Here is a 21,232-nt window from a genome sequence, read left to right on the forward strand (position 1 = left end):
TGTAGCACCTAACAACATATCTTTACAGGCAAAAACATCAAGATCACCCTTTTCATTCTGGGGTGACGAATGGATTATACCATTTGAACCTTTTTTTTTTTTCATGCTTTTCTAGGAGGTCTAGAGAAATATAAAATTACAATCAATAGGTTTTGAAAAAGACTGCAACATAAAATTGAATATCTGTTTGAAATTTATCAAATATATGTAAATTAAATGAACTCATAACTAACTATAAATCCATTAATTTTTGCAGGGTGTATATTTTTTGGAACCATTCAATCCATCCGATTCTAATTTCTATCTTTTAATATGACAAAAACACTTTCCAGCCCTTTCTAAATTTTAATTTTAGGGTTTACTATTATTATTATAAAAAATAAAAAATCAAACATTAAAAGCCCCACCACTTTGTCCACCACCCAGAAAGAGATGCATATTTTCTTTAGATCTATTACATTATTTTATTCCCCTAAGCTACAGTGACTCTCCACACCAAGAAAAAAAAAAAAGTCATTGTAGCTCTTCAAAAAAGTTTCTCTAATGTAAAGAGATTGTTGGACCTTGATATTAGGAGTTTCCTCTCTAAAATAGAGATTATTTTGGGGTTACTTAGTTTGTTGGAAATGCTTAAGAAACCAAAAAATAGGTCTCCAATGGTCTCTCTAAATCACCTTTTTTTTTGCTCATGAATGGTACTCTCTCCGTCCTAATTTGTTTGTCTTGTTTGAAAAGTCAAATTTTTAAGGGAACATCAGTTATTGTCTTGTCTGCTTTATAAAAATGTATAAGTTTACAAAACTACCCTTAAATAAATTTATCAGGCTTTTAAAAAAAAAAAAAAGTTATTCTTAATGAGACAACTAAAAAGATACCCCAATTAGATTGATTTTTTTAAATATTTATTAGTTTTCTTTTCAAATAGTTTTGAAAATAAATTATGGCTATAATAGGAACATTAGTAAATTAATGATTTTTATTTTTAAAAACAGGACAATATTTTGAGACATTCCAAAATGGATTAGAGGACAAATAAATTGGGATGGAGGGAGTAGTTTACTAAGTCTAATAGGCTACTATTCATTAGCAATTCAATTTTTTTTATTAAAAAATTCCAGTAGGTAGTATTATATCAATTCTTACTCTTTCTTGTTGATTAAAAAAAGATGAAGAAATAATAAAGAAATAATGAATAAATAATATTTAAATAAGATAAAGACAGTAGCGTAACTATCAAAGGATCAAAGGGCGAAGAGGGCCTCCCCGCCCCTCCCCCCCCCCCCCCAAACTTTTGAAAAAATTTAAAAAAAAAAATTGAAAATTTCTTAAATAATCTTATAATTTTGGCCCCCCATACTAGATAATAAACATATATATTTAAAAAGTCTAGGGCTTATTTGTACATAGCAGTAAAAATTGAAAAGTCATAAACTTTGTTGATGTGCCACACCACCAAATCTCTCACACAGTTACAAAATATTTTGCCTCTCTCTCTCTCTCTCTCTCTCTCTCTCTCTCTCTCTCTCTCTCTCTCTCTCTCTCTCTCTCTCTCTCTCTCTCTCTCTCTCTCCGTGCGAGTTTGCCACTTTGCCTCACCTTTCTTTTTTACACAGGTCACTGCCGTTGGCTTCTCACTGTGCAGAGTGCAGTAGCTCTATCTAAGCCTTATAGCTAACTGGTTTTAATCTTTATCTATACCTGATACCCATTGCTTTTAACTCTTTGACTCTTTCCAAGTACTATTTATTTTGTTTTGATTTTTTTGCTTTACTTTTCATTGCTTCTTTTTTTATTCTTTATGATATATTATTTATTATTATAATAATCAATATATTATATACAATATATACTACTATATTAAATTTAATTTAGTTGTTGTTTATTATATATATTTTTTATGCATTGACATTTGAATGATTGTTTGTCTTTTATTTAGCAATCTTTGAACTATTAGTATTTTTTTAGTATATTTTTTTAAATCTTAGTCATTTTATTTTAATGAGTGATAATTTAATTTAATAAATCTATGTTCATGGGCAAGTTTAGGAATATTCTCTCATTCTTCAAAAAAAAAAAAATGAAGACTGTAATTCAAAAAATATTACACTTTTGGATTCTAATGTTGAAGGGTCAACTTCCAATGAGTGTCCTTCCAAATCTCCAAGGATTGATCCCGAAAAACATCTTTCTAGACCGTCAGTGGTGGAAGTGGAACTTGAAGAAATTCATTTAAAATTTTCACTACTTAATTCCAATGAAGTTGATGTTAGAATTTTAAAACGAGATCCAGGATAACACACTGAAATGTGTAACTATCCAGCCAATATATGCGATGAAGTTAGATGTGCTTATTTAAAAGCTAAACCATATGAAATCTGTCTTTCAAACTATCCATTTTCTAGAGAAAATCATCCTCGTCGGTTTCAAGCTTCTTGATTCACTCAATTTTCTTCTTGGCTGGAGTATTCACCTGCTAAAGATGCTGCATATTGTCTGCCATGTTATCTCTTTACCATGGAAAGAAGTAGACGCCCTGGCTGTGATGCTTTTACTTTCATAGGATTTAGAAATTGGAAAAAAGTCAATAATGGAAAGAATTGTGCTTTTTTGAATCATGTTGGGGAGGATCCTTGCTCACCCCCACAACAATGCTGTGAAATATTGTGATGATCTATTGAATGAATAAGTGCATATAGATAAAGTGATGAATATGCAGAGTTCTGAACAAATTCTAAATAATGACTACGGGTGAAAACTTCTATTGATATTGTTCGATGGCTCACCTTTCAGTCCTTTTAGAGGTCATGATGAAACCCCTGAATCAAAAAATTGGGGAAATTTCCTTGAGATGATTAGAATTTTGGCATCTTATAATGATAAGGTTGAACAAGTTGTTTTGGAAAATGCTCCTAAATCTGCTAAGTACACTTCGCCTACAATTCAGAAGGAGATTCTGCATGTTATTGCAAGTAAAGTGCGGAGTAAGATTTGTGAAGACATTGGGGATTCCAAATTTTGTATTATTGTTGATGAGTCACGTGATGAGTCAAAGAGAGAGCAAATGGCTCTTGTTTTGAGATTTGCTGACAATGAGAGCTTTATACAAGAATTTTTTTTTTTCTCTCATGTTAAAGACACTACTGCATTGACTCTAAAGAATGAAATATATACTATTCTTTCTCGTCACTGTCTTGACATTCAAAATATTCGTGGACAAGGATATGACGGTGCTAGCAACATGTGTGCATACTATGTGCACATACATACAATGGAAAGGATTGCAAGCCTTAGTTCTTAATGATTGTCCTCGTGCATACTATGTGCATTACTTTGCTCATCGGTTACAATTAGCATTAGTTGCTGCATCAAGAGAGGTAATCCCTATCCATGAATTATTCTTGAATTTAAATTTCATTATCACTACAGTTGGTTCTTCATGTAAACGTAATGATGAACTAAGAGCTGCTTAAGCTGTAGAAATTGTTAGAATGTTAGCTATTGATGAACTTGAAACGGGAACAGAAGCAAACCAAATTGGGACTCTAAAACAGGCTGGTGATTCTCGTTGGGGGTCTCATTTTAATTCTATTTGTAGCTTAATGAGGATGTTTGGTCCAACTTGTTTGGTGCTTGAAAATATAAAGGAAGACAGGTCCACCTACTTGCAACATGGAGATGCAAATGTAGCTCATGAAATGATTGATTCATTTGAGTTTATATTTAGTTTACATCTAATGAAGGAAATCATGGGTATTACTGATGTTCTTTGTCAAGCTTTGCAGCAGAAATCTCTAGACATCGCAAATGCCCAAAATTTAGTTTCAACAATAAAGGCACTCATCCAAAATTTAAGAGTAGATGGCTGGGATAATTTTCTTGAGAATGTCATAGGATTCTCCAAAATATTAGAAATGATATTCTAGATCTAAGTGCTTGATTTGCTGAAGGTAGAGGTCGTAAGAAAAGGGATCATGTTACAATGAGCATCATTATCATTTTGATATATTTAATGCTACAATAGATGTTCAATTGCAAGAGCTTAACAATAGGTTTGGTGAACAATCAATAGAACTCTTGACACTTTGCTTAGCTTTGGATCCAAAGGATGCTTACAAATCCTTTAATGTGGATGACATATGTCGTCTTGTTGAGAAATATTATCCTCTTGATTTTTCTGAGCGTGATAGGACTGGTTTGAAAATTCAATTGAAGTTATTTGAGCATGATGTGCAAAATCATTCGAAGTTTCAGAATTTGTCATCTATAGCAGAATTATGTCGAAGGTTAGTAGAGACAGAAAAGTCACAGGTATATCCTCTTATTGATCGATTAATCCGCCTTATTTTGACTCCTCCAATGTCCACAGTAACTAGCGAGTGAGCCTTTCTAGCTATGAAAACTGTTAAAAAAAGACTGCGCAACAAAATGGAGGATGAGTTTCTCTCAGATAACTTAGCTGTCTACATTGAAAGGGAAATTGCTGAGAACTTCACTACTGACTCAATACTTTATGACTTTAGATTTCTTAAAGAGCGTAGGTTACAATTTTAAAAAAAATGTTTAACTTTTATGTTATTGTATGTTTTGTGACTTTGCCCATTTCATAGTTGATTAAAGATATTTAATTGTTTTGTCAATCTTGTCTCATGATTGTTTAATTTTAATTAAATAAATTTTTGTTTATAGCATATATTGAGTTATGAAGTATTGCACATTACTATTTTACATTTCATACAAACAAAAAAAAAAATTATATATGGGCTCCCCAAAGATAAATTCCTAACTCCGCCACTAGATAGAGAAAGGATAGAGAGAGACCATTGGAGAATCTACTGTTTGTACTCTCCAAATAGTACAAAAATTTAGAAAATCTGCTAGAGATATGCTCTAAAAGCATCTCCAATAGCATATGTAAAAGCAAAATAATCTCTACAATAGATAATGAAACCCAAAAAAATGGTCTCCAATGGTTTCTCTGAATCACAAATTTTTGTTAGCTCATGAATAGTAGTTCATCAAGTCTGATAGGCTACTATACATTAGGAATTGGATTTTTTTTTTTTTTATTAAAAAAGAATTACAGCAACTACTATTATCTCAATTCTTTCTCTTTTTTCTTGATTTTTTTTCTCTCTCATACTATTATATCAACTAATATTTAAATGAGATAGAGAAAGAACAAAGAATTTGTTGAAAAATGTATTTGAAAAAGTAGGTAGGTAAATGGTAATTGTAACTGTTCACTCTTATGCAACAATGCTGTAGACAGAACAACTTTTATAATTTTTTCCATAACATCACAGGTGATAGATCGTGATTAGTGTTGTAATATCACTTTTATATGGAACTATTACTGACATCACTTTTATTATATACTAATCATAATCTATTACTCAACAGTGTTAAAAAAAAATTATGGAATTTGTTATGTAGGTAGACATTAATGTAAAATGTGTAAAGTAACTATGAAAAAATTAGTCAAAACCAACTAGTAAAATATTAGAGCCTCTACCGTGTCGCTTTCTAACTACAAACATATTAGGAATAAAACAAATTTTGTAATACTAGATTACTTGCCTAATGGGCCTATGCAAGTAATTGGTCAATGCCCATGCCCATGTCTACTAGGGGTGACAATTCGTGTTCACGTGCTGAATTCATGTCATATCAACTCATGAGTATTCGATTATATAGGTCAACATTAACCTGACATGTTTATTAAACGGGTCAAGATTCCACAATCCTAACACGGCCTATTTATTAAACGGGTCAGGCGTGTCGATCTGTTTATCAGATTTTAACAAAATAAAATAAAAATTTATGAAAAAACAAACAAATAAATATTTTTAATATAAAATTCAGAACTAACGAATAACTGCATCACAAATAATCATTCAAAACTAAAGCATATCTCAATATTACAACTAATCAATCACAATATGTCAAAGAAAATAAACCACAACAACTAATAAATTTATATACCTAGAGTTTGAATGGTATATTGGTAAAATGTCATTTAATTAAATGTGTCAGATGTGTCAAACAGGTTTCATGTGTTCAACATTAACCTAACCCGTTTATTAAACGGGTCTACAATGTCAACCCGAATATGATATGAACCCGTTAAACTTCAATCCATAACCTATAAATTTCGTGTCGTGTCGTGTCATGTCGAGTTCGCAGGTCATGTCCAATTTTGCCATCTCTAATGTCTACTCTTCTAATTCTTGTTCCCTATTCCTAAAATACAATGATTTGTTCGGTAAAAGAATAATAATAATATTGCATCAAAATAATAATAAGTGCATCAATCAAAATCTTGGGGAGATCATAAATGATAAATGTTCCCCCAATAAGTAGGAAAGGAAAAATCAAACCCTATTTTACGAAACAATTTAAAATTGGATAACGCCATCAAGTGAGTGAGGGAGGAATAGACAGTGTTGGCTAAAATTACTGTTGTTGATTTTTTTTGGTTTTGCTGGGTAACCTAAAACTACTTCGTTCTTTATTAGATGTGGAAGTGGAACCGTACATGTACTTTTCTAAGTATTCTTGATCTTGCAGCGAAATTTGGCACATGACACTTTAATTTTAGTTAGGGGCTCTCCGCTTTAGACCATTCTCTTTCTTTCTTATTTATTTATTTATTTTTGAAGAATAGACTATTCTAAAACATTACATAATCAAATACCTCAGTCTTTTTGACCTTCCAATTTGACTTTTACAGGATACCTGCTTTGACAAGGACCAACATGTTCACATCTTGCATTGCTACCTGCACTTTCCCGGGGTGGTTATGTGTAATTGTCAATTTCGATTGATTTATTTGCTAAAATTGAATAAATATATAGTTATATTTTGGAAAAAAAAAAAACAAAAGAAATCATATATAAACAAATAAGATAAAAAAAATTCAGGGAAAAAAAAAACATAATACACATCCCACTTAAAAGGTCATCGTCACTAATTTCTTTGGTAGTCCTAGTCCTAGAAAAACCCCCTGCAAAGCAATATCAAAAAGAAAATTAAAATCGTTATGTTGAGGTGAGTTTGGACTTTTTTTTAATTAAAAAAATTATTTTTAATTTTTTATGTGTACGATTTTTTCTTTTTGAGAAGATTTTATGTGTACAATTTTAGAGCTTCATTTTTTTTTTTTTTTAAGCAAAAAATATAACCGTATTTTTACCAACTTTTAATAATTAATTAAATAGAATTTCAATTCAGAAATAAATATATAAATATGATAAAAAAAAAAACTAATATAAATTCTAAAGGAACACTTGAAATCATTGTTTATCTGATACATGAACCCCTTCTACGTACTTATCCAAGTTGTGGCTGTTGTTGGAAGATTCACACGGGACTTTCATTGTAAATGCCTGAATTAATCACTTTCCCAAAAAAAAACAAAATCAAAATGAACTGAACCGAAGATTTCACGCCTTTCAAATGAATCCAACCCCACGTGTTTTCACAAGCAAAGAATCTGAAAATTATAATGCCGTTGCCAACCCATTAAAATTTTAATAATAATAAATATATAAATAAAAATATACGAGAAAGAAAATGAAAAATCATGAGCTGTCAAAGTGGTTCTAGAGAAAAGGAAAAGAAAATTCCCATCAGAAACGAAACTTAAACGCCACGAGGCAATATCCTAGTCATCCAAATGGAAAGTCGTGTTCGAGTCCGAGTCTATGAGCCGCCAACCGAGTCAAATCTCTCGCGTTTATCACGCGTTCCTTCACCCAACACTCACTCACACTCAAAATTCACCTTCTTAGAAGATGCACATGCTCCTAGGCCCTAGCTCCTAACTCTTCTTCTATGTCACCCCAAACCAAACCCACCCTATAAATATCACCCTATTGCCCACTTTTCCTCTCAAAATAAAAAGTCTTTGAATTCCTCCCAATTACTCCAAAAAATTCTTTATTCATCTCCCATTTATTCTTCTCCAATTCCCAATTGAAAATGAATTCCATGAGATTGTACGCCCTCCCAGTCATTGGCTTCATGTTCTTGGCACTTTTGCGACTCAGCCATGCGCAGTCCTTGGCTCCTTCTCCTGCACCCCAGGGCCCAACCAGCGATGGTAATTACTAACTCTACAAATCTTTATTTTTGGGAAACAAATTTCTATGCTTGATTTTTGGGGTTTACCAGATTGGTGATAATTAATTCTTTTTTGTTCTTGTTTGATGCAGGCGCAGCAATAGATCAAGGGATTGCTTACTTCCTTCTACTCCTGGCCCTTGCAATCACATACCTCTTCCATTGATTTTATTTATTTAAATTTTGTGTCGTTAATTAGGATAATTAATAGAAATTCTTTATGTACTTTCTCCTAGTATTCAATATAGAGATCTTGTGTATCAAAAAAAAAAAAAAAATGGAGATCTTGGAGCAATTTTACACTGCTTTGATTCTTGTGTAATATAAAGTAATAAAGAAATGAATTAATATTAATTATTTGTCCATTTAGCAATTTTCTATTCCCAAATATTTTCTAATTTGATAATGTCAAAATTTTAGTTGGGCTTAGACACCGACTAATCTAATGTGTAATTTCATGTCTCGAGAGGAATGTAATATGTGGAACTTGTATAGCAATGTGCATCTGAAAATGTGATGCATTTCTAGTTGGTTCGGAAAATGTAATTTGACTAGTCCATTGAATTTTATTCCATTCGGAAAAGTCGTGCGAAAATTTTCTTTGACCTTTACGTTTTTGATTTTCATCTTATTCAAAAAGGTGCACCGGCATTTTTTATTTATTTATTTTTTTTGAGAAGAAAAAGAATGAAAATAATCATTATTCTATTTTCATTAACGATAATAACTCAATTCAAGATGCAATTTTTTTTTCTTAAAAAAAAAAATCAATTCAAGATGGATTTGAAGGATGAATCAAGTAGTACGTTAGCACCATAAAAGAAGAGATTTAAGAGCCATTTTTTTTTAGTAAAACCGTCAGACGTTTGCCAATTTCGCTAAAAATCTTTAAGATAGTCTTTAAAACTTGAAGTCCTAAAAACAGTTTAATAGTTAAAGTTGGAATTTGGAGTCATTAGGTAAAAAAAAAACTCTATAATTTATTGTTCATATTTTAGAAACCCATATTTTTAAAGCATTACTCACTGACATTCACTGTATTTGTCAAATACTGGTAATCTCAAAGAATTTTTCAATTAGGGTGTGTTTGGTGGAGTGGATTTTGAGAGGAAAAACTTCTTGAAGGATGTTTGGTTGGGAGGGGGAGAGGGAGAGGGGAAACTGATGGTGTGGTGCCCAGGTGTTTTCTCTCGCTTCTTTTTTTGTTAGGATAGTGCATCTTTTTTTTTTCTTTTTCTTTTTTTCCTTTTTTCTTTTGATTTCCTAGGCTGTGGCATGGTGCTTTGTTTTGTTTTTGTTTTTAATAAATTTGGGTGATTGCTTCTTTTTTTTTTTTGGGTTGCTTGTCACTTTTTTTTGTTTTAATTGGGTATCATTTTTTAATACTGGTATATGAGTAAATTTATATAAAATTATTTTTTCCATTCCTCCACTTTTTCACTCCCAACCAAACAAAAATGAGGGAAATTAAAATCTTTTCTATTCTCCCACTTTTTTATCTTCTCACCATTTTCTATCGTTCTACCATTTTATATCATAAAAGCTTTAGGGATAATTACAGTAAACTCACCTATAGTTTGGCCTATTTACACTTTGCTTATCCGTGGTTTAAAATTTAAGATTTTGTCCACCTGTACTTCATTCCGTTTGCTCTTTGTTACCCACCTCACCTTTTGACTTTAAAAAAACACTTTTTTATTTGAAATTATAACATAAAACGAATCAAAACTTCTTCCCTCAAGAAATTTCTCGTGAAACCTAGAACTTCAAAGTTCCTCTGCATTGAGCTGGGTTTGTGATTTTCTGCATGTGTTTCAAGAGTATTTTCGAGTTTCCAACAATTTTGACTTGTGGTTGTTGCGAGGCTTTTCTGATTTGAAATTTTCAAGTTTCCAACAATTTCATACAGCAAACCAAGTATGAAATTTTGAAATTTTTTGGGTTGGGTTTTCACCTTTTGATAAATTGGTACGTTGGAATAGCTGAAATCTATGAGTTTTCACCTTTTGGGTTGGGTTTTCACCATTTCAAGGATGGCAACTGTTCTTGCAGAGGTTTATGGTGAATCAAGGGTGAGTAGGGGGTTTGAATGTAAAGGAGTTATTATCTTAATTAAAAGAGTTGCAAATCAAGTTGATTCTTAAGAAATGATTCGTAAGTCGTTGTAAAATGGTTTGTTGACTGAGACAAACATGCTTGGTTGAGGACTTATGGTTAAGATCTCTTATTCATATTGGGTCACTTAAACAAAGACATAATTCACAGTTCAAACATTGTGATTGCTCTTCTACATAGAAGCTCCTTATATGTCTTTTTACAACCTAGAGGAGTTTATGAATCATGATGTCTCGCGTAAATGGAATTTTCTTGAAGAATCCTTCTATTTCATGGCTTTTGTATATAGTCAACATGTAGGTTTTGTCTTGCATTGTAAGTAGAAGTATTTTCCTGTCTCAATAGACCTTGGAAGGCATAATATTTATTTCATATGAAAATAGGTCTCGTGAGAAATATCCTGAGGGGAAGAAGTTTTGATTCGTTTTATGTTGTGATTTCAAATAAAAATGTGTTTTTCTAATGTCTAAGGGTGAGGTGGGTAATGGGGAACAGACGGAATGAAGCATAGGTGGGCAAAGTGTTAAGTTTTAAACCACGGGTAAGCAAAGTGCAAATACGCCAAACCACTAGTGGTTTTACTGTAATTATCCCAAAGCTTTATTACTAAACCTCTATGTCTTCTTCTAAAAAAAAACTAACTTCTTTTCCTTTTGATATTATGGTAAGAAATTATAGATTTTTTTTTTAACTCTAAAAATAAATTAAATAAAAAAAAAAACTAAAATTTCTTCCCATAATGTCAAAAGGAAAAGAAGACATATTTACCTCCTTTGAGAGTTTAATTTAATTAGAAACTTGAAGAAAGTCATTCAATTATTAAGTTAGTTCTTTTGGTGTTTTTATAAATCTAGTATTAATATGGCGTTTTGCATATGGAGACTGAATATATATTTATATATATATATATATATATATTCTAGAGTGTTTGCTGTATGCAATGGGAATACTAGATACCTTATAGGAGAGTGGAAACTTTTCAATTATAACTTAGCTCAACTTTTGCATGTGAAATAATAATAATATAATAATCAAATACAAATTTATTGTGGCACAAATAAGTGAATAACAGATATTCTAACTGAACAGTTGGATGTATATTGAATTTGGAACGACAATTGTTTGATGAATATTACATTTGGATTATACTTAGGTTGAAGTGGTACTAAATAACTTGGTGTGTATGAGATGGGGGATTATACACACACGAGAATAGAGTTAGATACTTGAAGAAGTTTGGATATCCTCTTTTTTATTTTATAATAGTTGATTTTTTTTTTTCTCATAATTTGATAGTTGAGGGCAAAAAGATTTAAACCCTAGTTTATTGGAAAAATAAAAAAGTGACAGTTTCACCATTAGGCTCTAAGCCTATAATAGATTAAATTTGTTTTTACAATATGAGTGTCATCATAAATTAGTACTCTATCCTTTTTTTATCTACTTGTTATAGTGGTTCCTATTCCTAATCATGTCCCTATTTTTAATTTATAATGATAATCTTATCAAAGATTTTGAGTCTTGAACTTTTTTAAAACTGATGCCAAAATACAATTTACACCCTTAAACTTTGATCAATTGTCATTTTGGTCCACTAAAATTAAAAAGTGTCATGTTAGTCCATTAATTTTAACATCTAGTTAAATTTCTTTCAAAGGATGATAAGAAAAACATCCAATATTGCAAAAATAAATAAATAAACAAAACAAAAAGAAAAAATCGAAAACATATCACATTAGGACTTTGAAGTGCCAATTAGCACTCAGAAAGTGCAATTGGGCACTTGTGGCCCTAAAATTGAAATTTCAACCTAGCTCTTGATTTTTTTTTTTTTTTTTGTTTTTCAAATTTGCAACTTAATCTCATCGTAATTTGAGATAAACCTCTAAATTGTCAGCTTAGGAGAGTTAGTAACTCATTCCAACTCATCAACCAAGGGTTTCCCCTCTCTTTAAATAGAGGAGTGATCCTCACTTTTAAAGCACAATTCAACTTTTGATTCTTTGAGAGAGCTTTTGAGAAAGAGTTATTAGGTGATTGCTGATCCTTTTTCTCAATCACAACATTTTATCCCCACAAAAGCTACAAAATTTATGACTTCCTTAGCATAAATTCGTCTCAAAGTAAGCTCCAATCACTTCCTATTATCGAAACATTGACAATCTATTGTTACTCAGTCAAAATTCCTGAAAAACCGAAGGAAATTTCAAGAGAACCATTGAATAGATAAGGTGCTACCAAATTTTTAAAGCTTGAAGAAAGGAGTTGTTGTCCAAATTTCCAACCATCCAAGGAACTTTGAAGGGAGGAGTTATTGCCTGTGGCCCAATCTTGAAGAACGTTCGATCCTATTCTTGAAGTCAATCGTGCATGCATATATAAAATCCAAATCGAAGTGGTGTCAAACTTTTGTTTTATAATTGCTTCAAACATGTTTGTGATTTATGGTATGATTTAGAATCAAGCATGCTAGCTTTATATTAGGACTTTCACTTGATCACATGCCTTCAATATTGTTCAAAACACTTTTTCAAAATCCTAAATTTTCAATTCCTTTATATGTTTATGTTGGGTTTAGAATTGACCCAGTGAATTGACCAATCATCCAATTTCATTAATTAGATTAATTTCATGCAAGATTCAATTACTAAGCGGAATGCACAGCCATTTCACGTAAGCTAAATGCAATGGAAAATAAAATGACAAAATAATATGGTCACGATGGAAAAACCCTAGCAAGCAAAACCCCATTGGGTGATTATATAGGTCACCACTCTTGATTAATCCATTAAACAGTAATCGAGGTTACAAGTATAGAAATTACCCAATACCAATACCTACAATTGTAGAACCTACTAACACTAGTTCAACTCTAATCTGGATGGACTAAGATAAATAGTAGACTTTTTCGGTTAGCATAGATTTCCTATCAACGTCTAATAGTTGAACAAATCTCCTATCAATGTGACGACTCCTTACAACAACTTTTGATTGATGTAGATGGTTGGTGCAAAGTTCTTCGCAGCAACACACTTCAATAGATGAACCATAAGTAGGTTGGTTCAAAACAACCACAAGGTTGCAGCAACTTTTCAATGATATGAGTTTGTTGTGTGTGTGATGATAGCTCTTAAAAATAGTATTTAAGTCGTACTGGAACCCTAGTGCAAAAATCCCAATGCTGCCACGTCATCTAATCTAAATATGAAATTCTACATAATCAAAGCTCCATCAATCGGCTGCTATCGAGACTTCTATTGAAACAACAGTTACAACACTAGTTTAAGTATTCTTGAGCTTGTTCTGATTGTGTCTTCAATTGATACCACTTAAACACTTAGTGAACAATCTAAACTATGACTCAATTACATCAAAAGTGCATTTAGACTCGGATATGCCAACTCATACAAAAAATGACTATAACAAATTATAACATGCTTATTTTAAAGATATATTTGGATGCATCGATAGAGTGACATGGTCATGGCCCCTACATTCTTAAAGGTCGATTAATTGGGCAAAGTGGATGCCTAATACATTCACACTCCATAACTTAGCCTTTGATCTTAGAACAATAGTTTTAGAGTATGTCTTATCAATGAAATTTTCAAGGAAATAAAAATAATGTAATTTTTTAGGTTGCATCTAGGGAAAAAGCCATGTAATTTTTCTTTATATATTCTGAAAGCTCGATAGTATAACTACTAGAGCTAATTAAAACCCCCAATTTTAAATTAGGGGTTAAATGCTTTTAATCTACTCTACCAGATGTAGAATTAGAGCAATCAATGCGCAATTAACCCAGAATACTTCCTAATGCATGGACATACATAATTAACAATTAAGTATAAAACAGAAGGAGTAAGGGAAGAGAGATGCAAACACAAGATAACACCGCGATGTGTAATAGAAAAGGAAAACCGAAGTGCTCGGCATAAAAACCTCCCTGCGGCCCTCTAAGCTGAATCAATCTACTAGTGAATAAGTTGGAGTACAAAGATTACAATATAGACCCTCCAAGCCTAGACTATCCTCTGTACTTAGACCCTCCAAGTCCCAGCTACCAACGAGCTTCACCGAGCCTTATCGTCACTAGCTTTCTGGATCTCGCAATTAGCACCAATTGCATCCACCATAGAATGGCATAACCCAATGTTTCCCAAGAGCTCCAAAAAAACTCACAACACTCAGAATGTGTGAGGTATGTATTTGGGCTAAGAACCTCTCAATGGATATGGAATTAGAGAGGTAGGAGTATGAGGAAAACTAAGAGAAATGTGTAAAGGATTGTAGGTAAGCAATCTCTAACTCTTTAATGTATTTCTAGGGTTTTTTCTCTGAAATTATCCTTACAATTTTGTGGGTAATATGAGCTTTATAGTGTGGGTAAAGAAATGAGGAAAGACACACAAAACAAGCTGGCAATGCATCTCGCAAGTCAGGTCACGAGTTGGCTAAGTCATAAGCCACTCGCAAGATGCCCTCAACACTTGAATCTTTCAACTTCCAGCATGTGCTCTTCACTTGACATTTCGCAGGTTGCTCCACTCACAAATTAGTCGCAAGTTGTCTTACTCTTCATAGTTCTTTACTAATTTCTCACACTCATTACATTGAATCCCATAAACATATAGGGAAATGATTGATGAATTACAATCAAATTTGACATGGAATTAATGCCAACAAAACCTAATTGAAAATCACAACTTTACATATTCCACCAAATGCAAATTTTCAATTTGACAATAAAATGAGGTGTTTTTTTAATTGTAGTTTTCTTATTTTTTCTAACTTAATAAAATAAGTGGCAACTCCATATAAAAATCTCAATTCGAGGGGTCAAATGTCATTAGTCAAATCGCACAATTTGGGAGGAATTTAACATGATCTTACCCATTTATGTGGGATTTATTAACCTTGAGGTCATGGTTTATCATTCATCAGTTTGGTTGGTCAATTATTTGAAGTTTATTTTTTAAGCCAAAATAAGATGATGCACTTCCAATCAAATGAAACCAAATTGCACTCTTAGATTGGGGTGGATCGTCTAAACCACATTCAATTTTCATTAATGTTGATGCAATTGGTTAAATTGGTTAGGTTGGTTGTTAGGGTAGGATTAAATGTATGATTTTTTTTAAAAGCAAAATGGATATTTTGAGCTGGGTTTTTCAAAATATCAAGATTTTTTCTAAACTAGGCTAGGTCTATATAACCCATTACACATAACATAAAATCAACCAAATCTTCATTTTCTAATAATAATTCAACAATAAAACCACCAAAGAGGTAACAACAAATAATATACTCTATAAAACATGAAAATAATACAAACAACATCAAAGAAAGCCAATATAAAAATGAAAATGACACAAACCACCATGACATAAAATATTTTCAGGTAATTTTCTCCATAAAAAAAAAACACACAAAAAACAAAGAGAAATTTATTATCTTTGGGGAAATGGGGTTCTACCGAATAATAGCAAAAAATATATATTTTTATTAATTATCTTAATCTTGATCATCATTTGACACCACTTAAACATATTTGAAATTTCATTCCTTTAAAACACGTAAAATCAACATATTCATACATGGAAATGGTGAGATTGAAAGCTTGAGCATTAGGTTGTGCATTTTAATTGCGCAATGTAAACCCAAAGTTTGAGATGAATAAAAAAAATAGAGAATCCATGAGATAATTAAAGAAATGGGAGAATTAAAAATATTTGAAAGCATGAAACTCACTAGTTGTTGTCTAGCTGATCAATGAGAAAGAGAGACATGAAAAATAAACTTGGGTTTTTTTCCCCCACAGAACAGTAACATTTAGTATGTGTAGGTCTATGAATCAAATTATTGTTTTAGGATTGAGACAAATGTCATTAATAACTACACTTGATAGTTAGTTTTTCATATCCTAAAAACACCCCTCCCACCTACTAGTTTTTCATTTAATAATTTTTTCTTAAATATCATTTTTCATTTCTATATAGAATAATACATAATGAAAATATTAAACTCAATTCATTGTAAGCTTTTCTTACAAACCAAACGATTATGAAAGATGTTTCAAAATTAATATTTCAGGAAAACACATATTTTTAGCATAATTATGCATTATGAAAATGTTAAGTCTATTTCCTCCCAAAATTTTCATATTAACTAAAAAATTACAAGAGAAATTACAAAAATAGCACCCTAAGAACACGCATGCTATTAAACAACATTGTTTGTCATTCCATACAAATCTACTAAACTCTTTAAAATAAATCCAAATCACTTTTGATTTAAAATTGGGGTTGGTTTCAATTTGATCCATACATTTAATTGCATCAATTTATTCATCTTATGCTTGTACTAATTTTATTGTTACCCTTTCCATTTAAATAGAGATGAAACTTACTAATGTGGCAAATGGGAATTAACTACACATTATTTTTGCTTATATAAACCATACAACATGGTGTCACACCACCTAAGATGGTATGTGTCACCATTCAAATTGTTGCATTTATTTTTTTCCATGTTCTTCATTTATTTCATTCTTTCCTTTTGTCTTCTCTCTCTCGCTCTCCCTTAACACTTGACTTTATCAATGACACATAATCCAACTCATGTCCATTTATCAAAACTCTACTAAAAACCAAACATAGCTAGTTTTCTTCAACTAAAACAGCTCACACCAAAGCCACCACACACGACAATCAATAGAAACCTAGAATTATACCTAACATAAGCCACCGCAAATTATTCTTACACATGCACGCGTGCTTGGCTAAACCCATTCTTACAAACCACCAAACACACTTGTCATGAATAATTGAAAAAGTTAGCCACATATGTACTAAACCCCAAAATAATTCATCGAGTAACAATTTAAGCTCCTTCTAGGTATTTATATGGTCTATGTTGATATAGTATATGCCTAACATAAGACTCAACACACATTTGTAGAACCCACATTCATATCTAAATAAGTATCAATCCAAACAATATTTAGTATTATAATCTCCCCTACCTATATCTCTGACGTCTTCTTCAAGGCTTATGTGACATTGTAGTGTCATGAGTCACATGGTGCTAGTTGGCTATGATAGCATTTTTCACAATTCATGGACATGTTCCAAGAGAACTAATCAAGTTACAATTAAACTCGTCATAATCGTTTATATATCTCATATTGACCTAGCAAACACTTAATATGAGACTCAACACATAATCGCATAACACACACTCATACAATCTAATCCAGTCAAATGCATTTAGTATGAGATATCACAAAACTCAACCTCAAAATCACCAAAAGTCAAGCAATTGACCCATAAACCAAATCACCCAAATCCTACCATCAATAATCTATTCGACACAATGAACAATCATGTTTCCCTAGTCTAAAAAACCCATTATATTTGCCCCAATCAATCTCCCCTAAAATTGAGGCTAGATTTATCCATCACACCCAAAAGACTTAGACACTATTGATTACAATAACACCCTCAACCCATTAATTTTAAAATCAACTCCAAAGCCACCACATAAAGGCAAACTATATAACTATAGATCCCTAATTGATAGCTAACCATACTCCCCTACTAGACCCAAATAGTTGAGATCTCCATTCTCTATTTATCTCTCTCCCTACAAAAGTAGCTATGAATTTTGGTATTGTTACTCGACAATTTTGAGATTTTATTGTTAAATATTCTAATGATCTTTGCTAAGTCATCATTGATTTCAAATATTATGTCTTGTTCAAAATATATATTTTTTATTGGATGATTGGTTTAGACTAGGTCGATCACACGATTGAGAAAACTTAAGTTTAAGATTTAATGTGGCAAAGTAGAGAAAGGGTGAGGTAGGATGTGACACCCTAGAGTTGGCAAGGCTTTGGTATAAAGTGAGATTATGAGAAGAAAAAGGGAAAAAATTATCAGCCAGATTAAAGTGGACTAATCACCATGTGGGCCTTATGACCTTTTGGATTTGAAAACAAAAAACTATTTTCAAATCAAGGAACCAAACAAATTCTTAATATTTTAGTTGTCACATTTCAAATTTCATTAATGTTTTGTTGTTGTTGATAATTCGATAGTTGGGGAGAGAGAATTTGAATCTTGGATGTCTATATTGAAAATACCGAGAGGTGTCAACTAGTTTAGTTATAAGGCTCTTGACTTTGTCCATATTTTAGAGGTAAAGAAAACATTAAAATCAATTAAAAAAAAAATAAGAGGATTAATTGACACAATTATGTTGAACCACCAAATTGAAACCAACCCCAATATTGGAACACCATAAATGTATATTCACAAATAATAAATAAAAAATCCAAAGGACCATAACAATGCTGGGTATCTATGAGTTTGGGATTTTTTGGTGTAAAGTTAGGACTTGGTACCCTTTCCAACCATAAGAACTTGTCTTAAAATTTTGTTGATCCATTGTGACACCAATTCCTAAAATAATAAGTAAAATACAATTAATATCCATGAGGTTTGGGGTAATGCTAAGCACATCTAAGACAATTGGAAAATAACCAATTTAGTCCTTAAACGCAACGACTTATTACTCCATTTGTGCGCTTTACCCTAAAACTAATTTTACACAGTAGCTTTCCATTTCCAATATTGCAAGTTCAGAAAGCAGTACCCAAAAAGGTTGATTTGTTCCTACCAGCTTAAATGCAAATGCAAATGCGTTCTAAATGAAATGAAGATGCTAGATAAATTTTTTCTAATTGTGACATTTTAGTCCAACAGGCTTTACATCATTTGTCACTTTTTCCAAGACCAATAAGTGTTCTTAATATAAACCAAAATGAATGTTAACTTTCCTAATTTATGGTTGTTTCTCTTCAATCTTCAACAAGTTCGGACATAACATTTTAAATTTTTACAAAAGAAAAAAAATTACAAATGGAGCAAAGAGAAAAAGTACTTTTTGTGAAAGTCTTGATCTGAAGGAGAGGTGCAAATAAGTTTTTGATTTCATAATCTTTATATAAAAAGCGGCTATGCTGCTACAGTGCTTCGGCACTATGCACTTAGTGTGTTTGCACTGTGCAAGCACTGTAGCGATAACAGTGCTTTGGTTTCGTGAGTCCTTTTTTTTTTTTGTGCTTTTTTGTTTTTTTTTTGTCTTTTCTTTCTTCTTTATATACAGTGCTTTTGGTTTAATTAATCGGCACTGGAGTTACAGTCCCTAAAGTTTTTTTTTTTTTTTTTAAATATTTATGTAAGCTGGTATATATATTGTTATACTGATGCAACAAATTTCACAATATTTTCACAATTATTGACCGGCACTATAGCTACAGTGTCTAAAGTTTTTTTTTTTTTTTTTTCAATAATCGGTTTGTGTTTTTTTTTTCTTTTAAATATTTATGTAAGCTGGTATAAATATTGTTATACTGACACAACAAATTTCATAATATTTTCACAATTATTGACGTGTCAATTTCTTACAAGTTGAAATAAAATAATAAAATATGAGACTGTGATCAACCACAATTAAAAATAAATGTTTTGAAAAAATGTTACAACACTTATTGTGTAGTGTTTTTGCTTTATCACGAATGTGCATATGCACGGTAGCTACAGTGCTTTTGGTTTAGCTACAGTGCCTAAAGTTTTTTTTTTTTTTTTCCCAGTAATCGGTTTGTTTTTTTTTTTTTTTTTTTTTTTTTTAAATATTTATGTAAGCTGGTATATATATTGTTATACTGACATAACAAATTTCACAATATTTTTACAATTATTGACGTGTCAATTTCTTACTAGTCGAACAAAAAAAAAAAAAAAAACTGTGACCAACCACAACTAAAAATAAATGTTTTGAGAAAATGTTACAACACTTATTGTGCAATGCTTTTGCTTTATTCAATTGGCATTGTAGTTACAGTGCCTAAAGTTTTTTGTTTTTTTTTTTTTTAGTTTATGTTTTTTTTTTTTCCTTTTAAATATTTATATAAGCTGGTATATATATTGTTATACTAATACAACAAATTTCACAATTTTTTCACAATTATTAACGTGTCAATTTCTTATAAGTCGAAATAAAATAATAAAATATGAGACTGTGACCAACCACAACTAAAAATAAATGTTTTGAGAATATGTTACAACACTTATTGTGCAATACTTTTGGTTTATTCAACTGACACGCCTAAAGTTTTTTTTTTTTTTTTTTTTTATATATATTTATGTAAGCTAGTATATATATTGTTATATTGACACAACAAATTTCACAATTATTGACGTGTCAATTTCTTACAAGTCGAAATAAAATAATAAAATATGAAACTGTGACCAACCACAATTAAAAATAAATGTTTCGAGAAAATGTTACAACACTTATTGTTATCACAATATTTTCACAATTGTTAAGATCTCAGTTTTTTATAGATCAAATAAAAAAAGATAAGTCTACAACATTTTAACATTAATTTCTATAATGCCTAAAGTTTTTTTTTTTCTTTTAAATATTTATGTAAGCTGACATATCTATTAACTATATAAAATGAGCCAAAGGCTCATGAATAGTGTTTTATTGGTTTATTCAATTAGTGAGGTGCATTTTTTTTTTTTTTTTTTTTTCATGTATGCTAGTTGGTTTGAGCTTTGTTTTTATTTTTGTTTTTTTTAAGATCTTTATATGTTTACTTTGTACTTGCAATGCAAGTTTACATTGTAAATACACAAAAGTGGTTAATATTATACACATTTGCACAAAAAATGGTAAATATTATACAAATTTTGTAAATGTGTACAAAATTTGACAATTTTTTGTGTGTCTATAATATAAAATTACATTGTAATTAAGTACAATGTATACATAGAGATATTGTGAAAATGTTGTGACGCATGTATCAATTCCTTATGAGTCAAAATAAATTAAAATAAAATAATAAAATATCATACCGAGATCTCGCACAACTAAAAATGTTGTAACATATTGTTGTTATTACAATATATTCATAATTAATGAG

The 21,232-nt window shown here is 31.0% G+C and overlaps 1 long non-coding RNA gene across 1 annotated transcript; it reads left to right on the forward strand.

Annotated features, from left to right (window-relative positions):
- The first annotated feature begins 7,617 nt into the window (after positions 1-7,617).
- On the forward strand, positions 7,618-8,475 carry LOC126715249 (uncharacterized). Its single transcript, XR_007651829.1, has 2 exons — positions 7,618-8,101; positions 8,214-8,475. It is a non-coding gene; the product is annotated as an uncharacterized LOC126715249 (long non-coding RNA).
- The last annotated feature ends 12,757 nt before the right edge of the window (positions 8,476-21,232 follow it).

This window comes from Quercus robur, chromosome 2 (assembly GCF_932294415.1).
Source record: "Quercus robur chromosome 2, dhQueRobu3.1, whole genome shotgun sequence".
Lineage (NCBI taxonomy): Eukaryota > Viridiplantae > Streptophyta > Magnoliopsida > Fagales > Fagaceae > Quercus > Quercus robur.